This window comes from Triticum aestivum, chromosome 7D (genome assembly GCF_018294505.1).
Source record: "Triticum aestivum cultivar Chinese Spring chromosome 7D, IWGSC CS RefSeq v2.1, whole genome shotgun sequence".
Taxonomy (NCBI): domain Eukaryota; kingdom Viridiplantae; phylum Streptophyta; class Magnoliopsida; order Poales; family Poaceae; genus Triticum; species Triticum aestivum.
The window spans coordinates 636,589,667-636,599,799 of NC_057814.1; the positions used below are offsets into that span (position 1 = coordinate 636,589,667).

General features: G+C 44.4%; 1 long non-coding RNA gene across 1 annotated transcript; it reads right to left on the reverse strand.

The window, feature by feature from the left end:
- Positions 1-2,614: 2,614 nt before the first annotated feature.
- Positions 2,615-6,073, reverse strand: LOC123166454 (uncharacterized). The gene is made up of 2 exons (XR_006483554.1): positions 3,069-6,073; positions 2,615-2,979 (listed from the first exon to the last, which is right to left on the reverse strand). It is a non-coding gene; the product is annotated as an uncharacterized lncRNA (long non-coding RNA).
- Positions 6,074-10,133: the final 4,060 nt, after the last annotated feature.

Below are 10,133 nucleotides of genomic sequence, written 5' to 3' on the forward strand. Positions count from 1 at the left end.
AAACAGTGACCATATATGTTTCAAAGACATCCAAACATGTGCATTAATTCTTCCGCATATACAGCACGTCATTACATACCTTGCTTCTCCTCTATCTGCTTCCTTGCTTGGCCAAGCTCCTTCTCGGCCCGCTCCAGTCTCTGTTTCAGTCCGGAGACTTCGGCAGCGTGGGCGGTCGCAGCTAGCAACGATGCCTGATTATTCACATAGACACCTTTGGTTAATCTCCTGCGAAACTTGTTTGATCCTCTGTCCGGCTTTTCTTTCCGAACACCGGACAGTGTCTCAGGGGCTACTATCTATGAAGAATGACAAAGTGCCATGTTCAATAGGTGGAAACACCATGACACCATTGGGACATGATCTTCAAATAGAGAACATGGGCTTAAGAATCACCTCGAACGGAGTTGGGAGCAAAAAGTTGTGAAGGTTTTACAACCCAGGTACCAATCTGCAATTAAAGTAATTACACATCGGTCCCCGGCAGTTTTCCAGAGAAAAGATTTTTTGAGATAAAAATCAAGCAAAAAGAATAATGGGCCCGCGCTAGGCTAAAAGTAACGGGGCACAACCGTCGCTGTCCGACCGTAGCTACTTGGGCTGGCCTGTTAGCGCGATAACACAGAAGCTACCCAGGGGTAAGCGCGACGACTATGTCTCGCATTAAGCGAGCTTGAAGGCTTGAAGGATCTCTCGCTGAAGGAACCTAGGTCTCCTAGATAGTTGCTACGATGCTAGCCAGTGGATCTGTCGCGATTTCATGATGAAACTATAGGCCACGACCTACTTGAGATAAAAGAGCCAATTTTCTCCACCCTTCTTTTGTTTCTTTTATTCGTTTTTCTCCTATTTTTTTGTTTTCTTTTGTTTCTATTCTTTTTTCTTTTCTTTTTTTGCTTTTTTATTTTTTTGCATTTGTTTCTTCGGTTTATTTTTCATTTTATTTTTCCTTTGGTTTATTTTATTTCTCTTTTGGTTCTACTTTTTGGTTTTCTTTGTTTATTTTGGTTTTTATTCTACATTTTTTATATGCCAACAATATTTTTGTAATACACGTCTAACATTTTCCAGTAGAAAATTAACATTTTTTCAAATACAAGATTAAAAAAAATACATGGTCAAATTTTTTCCTATACACACTTTTAACAAATTCAAATGCTTGATTAACATTTTTCAAATAGAAGATTTACATTTTGGTCAGAAAAAATCTATGCAGATTGAACATTTTTTAAATGCTTTATTAACTATGTTTACATGCAACATTAACATGTTTTAACACATGGTCAACATTCTTTCTTAAACACATATGATATTTTTCAAATACTTCATTTTTTCATGCATGGTGTACATTTTTCTATACACATTTAAAAAGTTTCAAATACTTGTTCATCATTATTTTTTAATGGCTTAATTAAAAAAATTATACTCATGACCAAGAAAATTCGTTATTTTTTAACACATGGTCAACATTTTTTCTATACATATTTAACATTTTCCAAATGCTTGATTAACATTTTTCAAACACTTGTTCAAGATTCTTTTTAAATGCTTGATAAAGTTTTTTGTAAATACATAATCAAATAGTTTCATACACATTTTATTTTTTTTGTATACATTTTTCATATACATAATAAATATTTTCTCTATACACATTTAATATTTTTTCAAATGTTTTATGTAGAGGAATTTTTTTAATATATTTAGTTAGAATATTTGGAAGTTTAAAGAAAAGTAAAAAAAGAAACCAAAAAATAATGAAGAAAAAAGACGAGGCTGTTGTTCCGCGGGCCTCGGCTGGCCCAACTCGCGCCATCCTTCAGCGAGGGTTCCCTCTGTCTCGCGTGAAGCGAGAGAGAGGGGGCGCCCAGAGGAAGTGCGTTTTCCTGTGGGTAAAGCGGACACACGTGGTTGTGCGACCGGGGGTGATAAGGTGAGCCGCCGACTGATGGGGCCTGCCTGTCGGATTTGAGCCGGGCGTCGTCATCCACCTCACGCCTGACGGTGTAGTCAATGCCGACAGCGACAGCAAAGTGTAAATTTCATGCTTGGTTAGCCATCCAAGGAAGATGCAACACGGCTGATGTACTTTTGAAGAAAGGTTGGCCTCACACACCCATATGCAAGTTGTGCAACACCCAAGCAAGAAACAGCCCTGCACTTGTTTGCCCAATGCAGTTACACTCGAATGATCTGGGAGGACATAATTTGTGCCTGGTGGAAGATATGGAAGGAACGGAACAATCGCGTTTTCAAAAATAGCTATAGAGTTACGCATAGCGCCCCCGCTGAAGGCGCTATGGAAAAAGGTCAGATGCGATTTTTTTTAAGAACAGGGTCAAATCGTGCTGAACTTTTTAAAAAAGGTCAAAACAGTGATTTCGCCCTGAAATCGTTGTCATCGGATTTGTCGAACTGGGACCGGACCCACTTTGGAAATGTCCGACGCGACATCCAGCGGTTAAAAGGGGAGCTACAGGAGCTGCGGGAACTCCCAAACAGATCTGGTCCAACGCATATTGAGACTAAAATAATTGATAGGCTGACTAAATTATATCACAGGGAAGAAATTTTGTGGCGCCAGTGAGCACATCTCGAGTGGCTAATGCACGGTGAGAAGAATACTATTTTTTCCACCTCCGAGCGAGTCACAGAAGAAGGAAGAATCAGATAAAAGCACTCCAGAGACCGGATGGGCAATTAACTGATAATGTGACGAAGATGGAGAATATGACCAACACTTTTTATAGGGACTTGTATACATCAGAGGGAGTGCATGATATGGATCAGGTCCTTGATACAGTTCCTATCAAAGTAACTGCAGCCATGAACGAGACCTTGAATGCTCCGTACAGTCAAGAGGAGGTAAAAACAACTCTTTTTCAGATGTACCCCACTAAGGCACCCGGCCCGGATGGATTCCCGGCGCACTTTTTTCAGCACCATTGGGATAATTGTGGGGAAGACGTCACTAAGGCAGTCCTGAGGATTGTGGAAGGCACGGAGTCAGCAGAATGCATTAATGATACTGTCTTGGTTCTTATCCCAAAGGTAAAAAAAACCACGCTCACGTCTCAATTCCGTCCAATCAGCCTGTGTAATGTCTTGTATAAGATTGCTTCGAAGGTGATTTGTTGGGGCCTTGATTTCCGGGACATAAATCCCAGTAAACGACCCTTGTGTCATCACCAGCCCCAGGATTACTGTTGCTGGTGGACATTTCCTTAATACAGAATTCCAAGCAATTACAAGGATTTGAGTACAAGACATTATAGGTCCATTGAGTACAACAATGATTTCTAGTGGCAGATGATGGAAGCGACTCGTGGATCTCCCAGATTGATGGAACTCCATTCCCACGAGAACAACTGACTTGGATAACTCCTATCTCGCGTGGCTGCTATCTCCGAATCCTAGGTTGCGGGGGTGTCTTCGTAGTGCTCTCCTCTGAGTCATGATCTGGCCAAGACAATAGCTAGGGACAAGCCAGTGAGTACGTTTGAATGTACTCGCAAATATCAAGAACAAAAGACATACCGGATGCATATGCTCATGATGAATTAATATATATATATATATGCATGTGCTGAATGAGAATTAAAGCATGGCATGACAAATATTCATACGGTGCGGAAGGATAAATAAGTCATGTTATTAATAAATCAAAGAAATGAAACGGAACGTCGGGCGTTGGACCGCCCGAGAAATTCCAAAAGAAATGCCAAACGGGTGTCTAAAAGAGAATCGGGCGAGACAGGACCGCCCGAGAACTCATGCGACGCCCTCAAGAGGTCTTGAAAATACATGCCACAGTCAGGTGTCTAAAGCAACGCCTCATAAAGGGCTTATAAGAAAATAATAACACAACTATCCAGGTTGACTAGCCATCCCAAATGATACTCATAAAAGAAACGAAAAGAAAACGAGTATCCCGGGTAGTCTAGCCATCCCAAGAGATACTCAAGGTTGCACATAAGAGGGAAAGGTTAGTCCGCAATATTATTCATATCAACAATAATATTCATAATAGCACCAGTAGTGACAATCAGTATCCTGCAAAAGGAACCATGATCACTTTAATTATTTCCTCCGAAGACTGACACTAAGACCGACACTTGACCAACCTAGACTGTAGCCCTTAACCATGGACACAGCTATTCGAATAGATATAACTCTGCAGAGGGTGTACTCTTTACCACAAGTAAAGGATTTCTTTAGCCAACACCGAGACGCTGACTAATTCCCGTTACGGCCTTTGGGTTGAAAACACACCTGACCAGCACACACCAGATTAACTGTCCGGATGCCAGGAATCACCCAAAGCATCGTTCAAGAGAAACTCTAAGGCGGGGAGACCATCGTCTCGAGTAGCATGGGATCACTATTGACACGTGCGGATTACAAGGGGTGCCCCCCTCTCGGCCCAGCCGGATACACCCATGCTCCCCGGCCCGATGACTGGCATTGCAGCCGGTACCTGGAAACCCTCATCGTGGCCTCTCTGTACGGTGTGTGCAGGGAAAGGGGTTAACAACTTACGGAACCGTACCCTACCTGTGGCAGGGACATGTGGTAGCACGATTCAAGTATGGGGGTTACCGGAACAAGACTCGATCTATGGTCAACTCAGGAGGTTTAAGTTTTCCTGCAATGGTTAGCGCAATATAACTCCTTGGTAGTACCCAACAGGGTCACCACCTGGTATGCCCCAACATACCCTCACTGATCATTCTCGTCACAACGAGATTTCAGTCTCACGGTCACGTTTCTCGTGACTGATTCCTCCTGCAAATTAGTCTGGACCAACACAGGCACATATGGCACATGAAAGTAACCATACTCACTTATACTTCATGTTTAAGTGAAGATAAAACACCATCAAGGGGGATCATGCATGCATGACTAGTACCATGAAAATTCTATATGAATTCAACATAGTCATAACTCAATTCTACATGCAAGCAAACAACTATGCATTCACCATATCATGTGTTCAAGATGCTTGCCTTGAGCATGCAGAAATGTTGGATGCATTCCTAAACTTTGAAAAATTATATCTCCCCTCCATTTCCTATTTTCAAAATATTTCAATTACCACACAATTCCAAAACAGTACATAAAAGTTGTTTGTAAATTTGTGAAATAAATACTAAAATAAACTACATGAAATTTTAGAAATAACAGAAAAAGAAACAAGTCAGCTGGAGTTAATATGATTTTCCTATGGATTTACTAAGCTGGAATAATCAAGGAAATGCACTATTTATTAGATCCAGCAAAAGCCAGGCTTAGGAAAAATGTTTACCCTATCTGGATAAATAGAGAATGATTTTAGGAGTAGGTATAAATTTGAATCGTCGAATCTGGATGTGAAATTGCTGCTGTGGATTTATTTGGAATCTGCTGGAAACGAGAAAAGAAACAGAGATTACTGTGATAGGCTGAGCAGAAACGCGGCGTGGGCGGGACTTAGTCGTCTTGCACTACTGGGCCGAGCCCAATCGGTGGCCGCGTGGGAGGGCAGCAACGTCGAAGACGTATTACAGTAATTTGTTTTCCCCGAGTGGAAGCGAGTTTAGTTGAGCCCGTCTCCACTTATCCAGGCGGCGGGGTTACGGTTCACTGACCGTGGGCCCTTATGTCCCACCGGTCAGGTTTGACTGGTCGCCGCGCGAGCCGTCTCCTCCGGCCGAACAGAGGCGGCGCTCCGGTGATGCTCGCCGGCGAACGGCGGCACCCCTCGGGGATCTGAGCACATGGGTGTGCTCAGGAGGTCGAGGCGAACCCGTGGGTACGATCCTTGGTCGCCGGAGTGGAAGGAGTCGCCGGCGGCGAGCTCTCCGGCGGACGGTGGCGTCGGGTGGGATGGGGCTTTCGCCTACGGTGGCTCCTGATCAAAATCGAGAACGGGGACGGATTCATGAGATTAAGGGAAAGTTTCTGGTGAAGAGAGTGGAGAGGGGGAGGCCCTAATGGCGTCGGAACCAACGCGGCAGTGGCCGCGGCCGTGGTTGCCGGAGTTGGGGAAGACGACCTTCTCTGGTCGTGCTGCTGCTACGGGAGGATCAGTGAGGGAGAGGAAGAGTGAGATGATGCTGTTCGAGGGCCTGGGGGCTTTTATAGCCCGTCGAGGCCGGTTCCCGCGGTGTCCAGAGGATAAGCACGGCGGCGGCGATCATTACGGCGGTAGGCGTGGCCGGTGGAGGTAGGCGAGGGCGGTGGCGGCTGAAGTTACTCCTGGGGGTTGCTGGGTGACTCGGGGTGAGGCACGCGTCGTGGGCGGAGACGTGGCCATGCGGGACTCGTCGGGCGGTGGTCCTGGTCGTCGTGGACGGCGGTGGCAGGCGCTAGGAGCCAAGCGAGGGTGTCGGCGAGCTCCTGAGCGGTCGGGCTGATCCAGAGGAGGATCAGGACGAGTGGGGGAGGCAGCAGAGACACGACAGAAGCTTGATGCCAGCAGTGCAGTACGCGTGCAATACGCGCGCTCTCGACACGCTCTAGACACGCATGGGACATGCTCGACGAAATGCCAGGGCAACCTAGAGAGATCTGGTGCAGCTGAAACTTAACAGGACCAAGAGCGTGGGTGAGATAGAGTTAGTGGACATGTTTGTTTGGTCAGATGAGCAGGTGCCCAAAGCAAGTTTATGAACTTGCAGAATTCTGTCATGCACATGAGGTGCTCGACAGAATGCTAGATCTGGATAGAAGATTCTTCTGGATGCGATGTTTGGCAGTATGGGGTCTCCTTAGATGATATATATGGTGGTGGAGTTAGTTTGGCAAGATGAGAAACTTGCTAGTGCAAGTATTACCAGAATTCAGTTCTGGACAGAAACTTCAGAGGAGTGTTTGGTGGACCTAAAAGATGCAAATAGAGTTGATCTCCTGGAATTAAGGTTTTGGTTGGAAGGACTACAATATGCCAAAGTTTAAGAATTAATGGAGCTAGGAAAATTAGTGTTGCAGTTATGACTCAGGAATGGGGCAGAAATGAAAAGAGGATGTTTCACTCAAAATTTTCAAATGACCTAGTTAGGTTTTTGCTCAAAAGTGATTTATAGGTATCACCTTACCTCTCATAATTTTTTTGGGATTTTAAAACAATTATTTTAAATACTTGTAGTGCAACAGAAGCATTTTAAGGACTGAAAATGCTAGCAGAAGAATTATTTGTGGAATATTTTATTATGAAAATATTTCCTACTGTTATTTATAATATAAATGAAATGATTTACAAAACAACCAAGGACCACAACATTCTACAAAATAATCTTCTATGGAGGGAAGAATTTTGTAAAACAGAGCAGAAAAGGCCTTGAAATTAATAACTGACATGGAGTAGCTCAAAATTTTATTTCTGGTCAAACTTTACTTTAATAAAATTTGATTAAATTTTTGGGGTGTTACATGATCGCTAACAGACTGAAGGTAGTTCTACCTGATATTATCTCAGAGGAGCAGTCAGCTTTTGTGCCAGGCAGGTTGATCACAGACAACATCATCACAGCTTATGAGTGTTTGCACTTCATGAAGAGGAATAAGGCCAAGAAAAACCAGCCATGTGCTCTCAAGCTTGACATGATGAAAGCTTACGACAGGGTGGAGTGGCCATATCTTAAAGCTATAATGCTAAAACTAGGCTTCAGTACCAGATGGGTGGATATAGTTATGAGCCTGGTAACCACAGTCAGCTTTTCTGTGTTGTTCAACGAGAAGAAGCTACAACATTTTAAACCTTCACGAGGAATCAGACAAGGGGACCCGATACCTCCATACTTGTTCTTGCTAGCAGCAGAGGGCCTCTCGTGCCTTTTGAAATCAAAAAGTGAGTCATCCAACTTGAGTGGTCTACAGGTTGCTCCTACGGCGCCACTAGTGAGCCATCTCTTATTCGTTGATGACAGCCTGCTGTTCTTCAAGGCAAACGGTGTGGGTGCTAACGAGGTGTACCATGTTCTGGAGACCTACTGTCAGGCGACTGGGCAGCGCATAAACCATGCAAAATCATCAATTTATTTTAGCAAGGGGGTCCTAGACTCGGTGAGACAAGAGATTAAGGATATACTCCATGTCCCGAATGAAACTCTTAACGAGAAGTACTTGGGGATGCCATCTGACGTAGGGAGTTCAAAGAATGGTGCTTTTAAGTACCTGAAGGATCGGCTGTGGAGCAAGGTCTAGGGCTGGATCGAACGTACCATCTCCACGGCTGGAAAGGAATTGCTAGACAAGTCTGTTGCCCAAGGAGTACCATTTTTTTTCTATATCTTGTTTCAAGCTACCAAGAGGATTATGTGAACATCTCAATATGCTTATCAGAAAGTTCTAGTGGGGTAGCAAGGAAGGAAAGCGGAAGCCTCATTGGGTATCTTGGAAAACAATGACACAACCCAACGGCATGGGGGGGTTAGGGTTCAAAGACTTTGAGCTCTTCAACCTAGCGATGTTGGCGAAACAAGCATGGCGGTTGTTGCAGAATCCGGAACTTTGAGCGCTCGGGTGCTGAAGAGCATTTATTATCCTAACTCAGACATACTCGAGGCCGAACTAGGAGGTCATCCTAGCCAGGTATGGCGCGCCATTATTGAGGGTAGGGATACCCTAAGGCAAGGCCTGATCAAACGTATTGTAAAGGGAGCTTCAACTAATATCTGGACACATAACTGGTTTCCTAGAGAGGGGATGTTCCGACCATACGGAAGCATTGCACAAAATCCACCTACTAGAGTGTCCAAGCTCATCATAAGCGCAACAACTTCTTGGAACAGGCAGCTGATTCATGAAAATGTCATGCCAATAGACGCACATGTCATTCTTGGAATCCCTTTGTGCACACGGAACATATCTGGCTTTTGGGCATGGCACTATGAGAAACATGGGCCTTTTTCTGTCAAATCAGCTTACAAGATGCTCGATGCTACCAAGCAACAAAGTGAGGCATGGTTAGAAGGGGCGACAGGCCCCTCAACTTCCAACGCAGAGGAAGGAGCTTGGAAAAGATAGTGGAAGACAGAAGTGCCAGGGAAAATCCGTATGCTTTTATGGAGACTTTCCAAACATTCACTGCCAACAAATGATGTTAGAGAACATCGTCACATGGCCGACTCCGACCAGTGCGGGCTGTGCGGAGCCCGGGATTCATGGCGTCATTCATTGTTGGAATGCGCAGCGTCCAGGAGTGTATGGGCCTTGATTGAGGAGGATATTACACATAAAATCATAGAGAACACCGAACCAAGTGCGAGACAATGGCTGTTTACGCTCATGCAATTGTCATCGCATGAGCAGTTTGTCCTTATGGCAGTCGCACTTTGGTCCATATGGCATGCACGCCGCAAGGCCATCCATGAGTCTATCTTACAGAGCCCCCAAGCTACTTATAGTTTCATTGGAAGGTTCCTTGCTGATCTCGACATTATAAGAACGAAGGAGAGAAGGCTGGCTCCAAATACTGTTTTGGCACCGCCTGGTCAGCGCAGGCCAGAGAAACCACCTGTTGGTTATTACAAGATACATGTTGATGCAGGAGTTTTGATAAGAAAAGGAGGATCAGCAGTGGCAGTATGCAGAGACGAGGGGGGAAACTATATGGGCAGCTTAGCTTTAGTTGTTGAAGGAGTGGTAGACCCGGCCACCCTTGAATCTGTAGCTTGCCGGGAAGCTCTATCCCTTGCAGAAGATCTGGGCATTCAAAAGTTTGTTTTTTGAATATTTACTGTGAGGCAAAGCCCCACAACCCTTTATTAAAGAAATCACAACTGTACAAACAAATTACAGACTATACAAGGAAAAAAAGAAAAGAGTCTACCTATGGCTAAACATCCCTACCTGCTTTACAACAAAGAATCAACCCAAGCCAAGAGTTTTGGTTTAATACAATCCTTCACCCTATGAGCAAGCAAAGAAATATCATGGATGAATTTACACTTCCAAGCACTGAAAGTAGCTCTCTCAGCTCTGAAGGTTCTGCCATTTCTTAAAATCCAAATATTCCAGGCTGCTGTTAGCATAACTTCAAAGAAGAAAGGGTGCCTGAAGCTGGACCTAGCATGTATGATACATTGCAGAATATCTGAGCCTCCAGACCAATCAATGCCCAAGTAACTCCAGACTCTACAGCTGAAGGTGCAGTT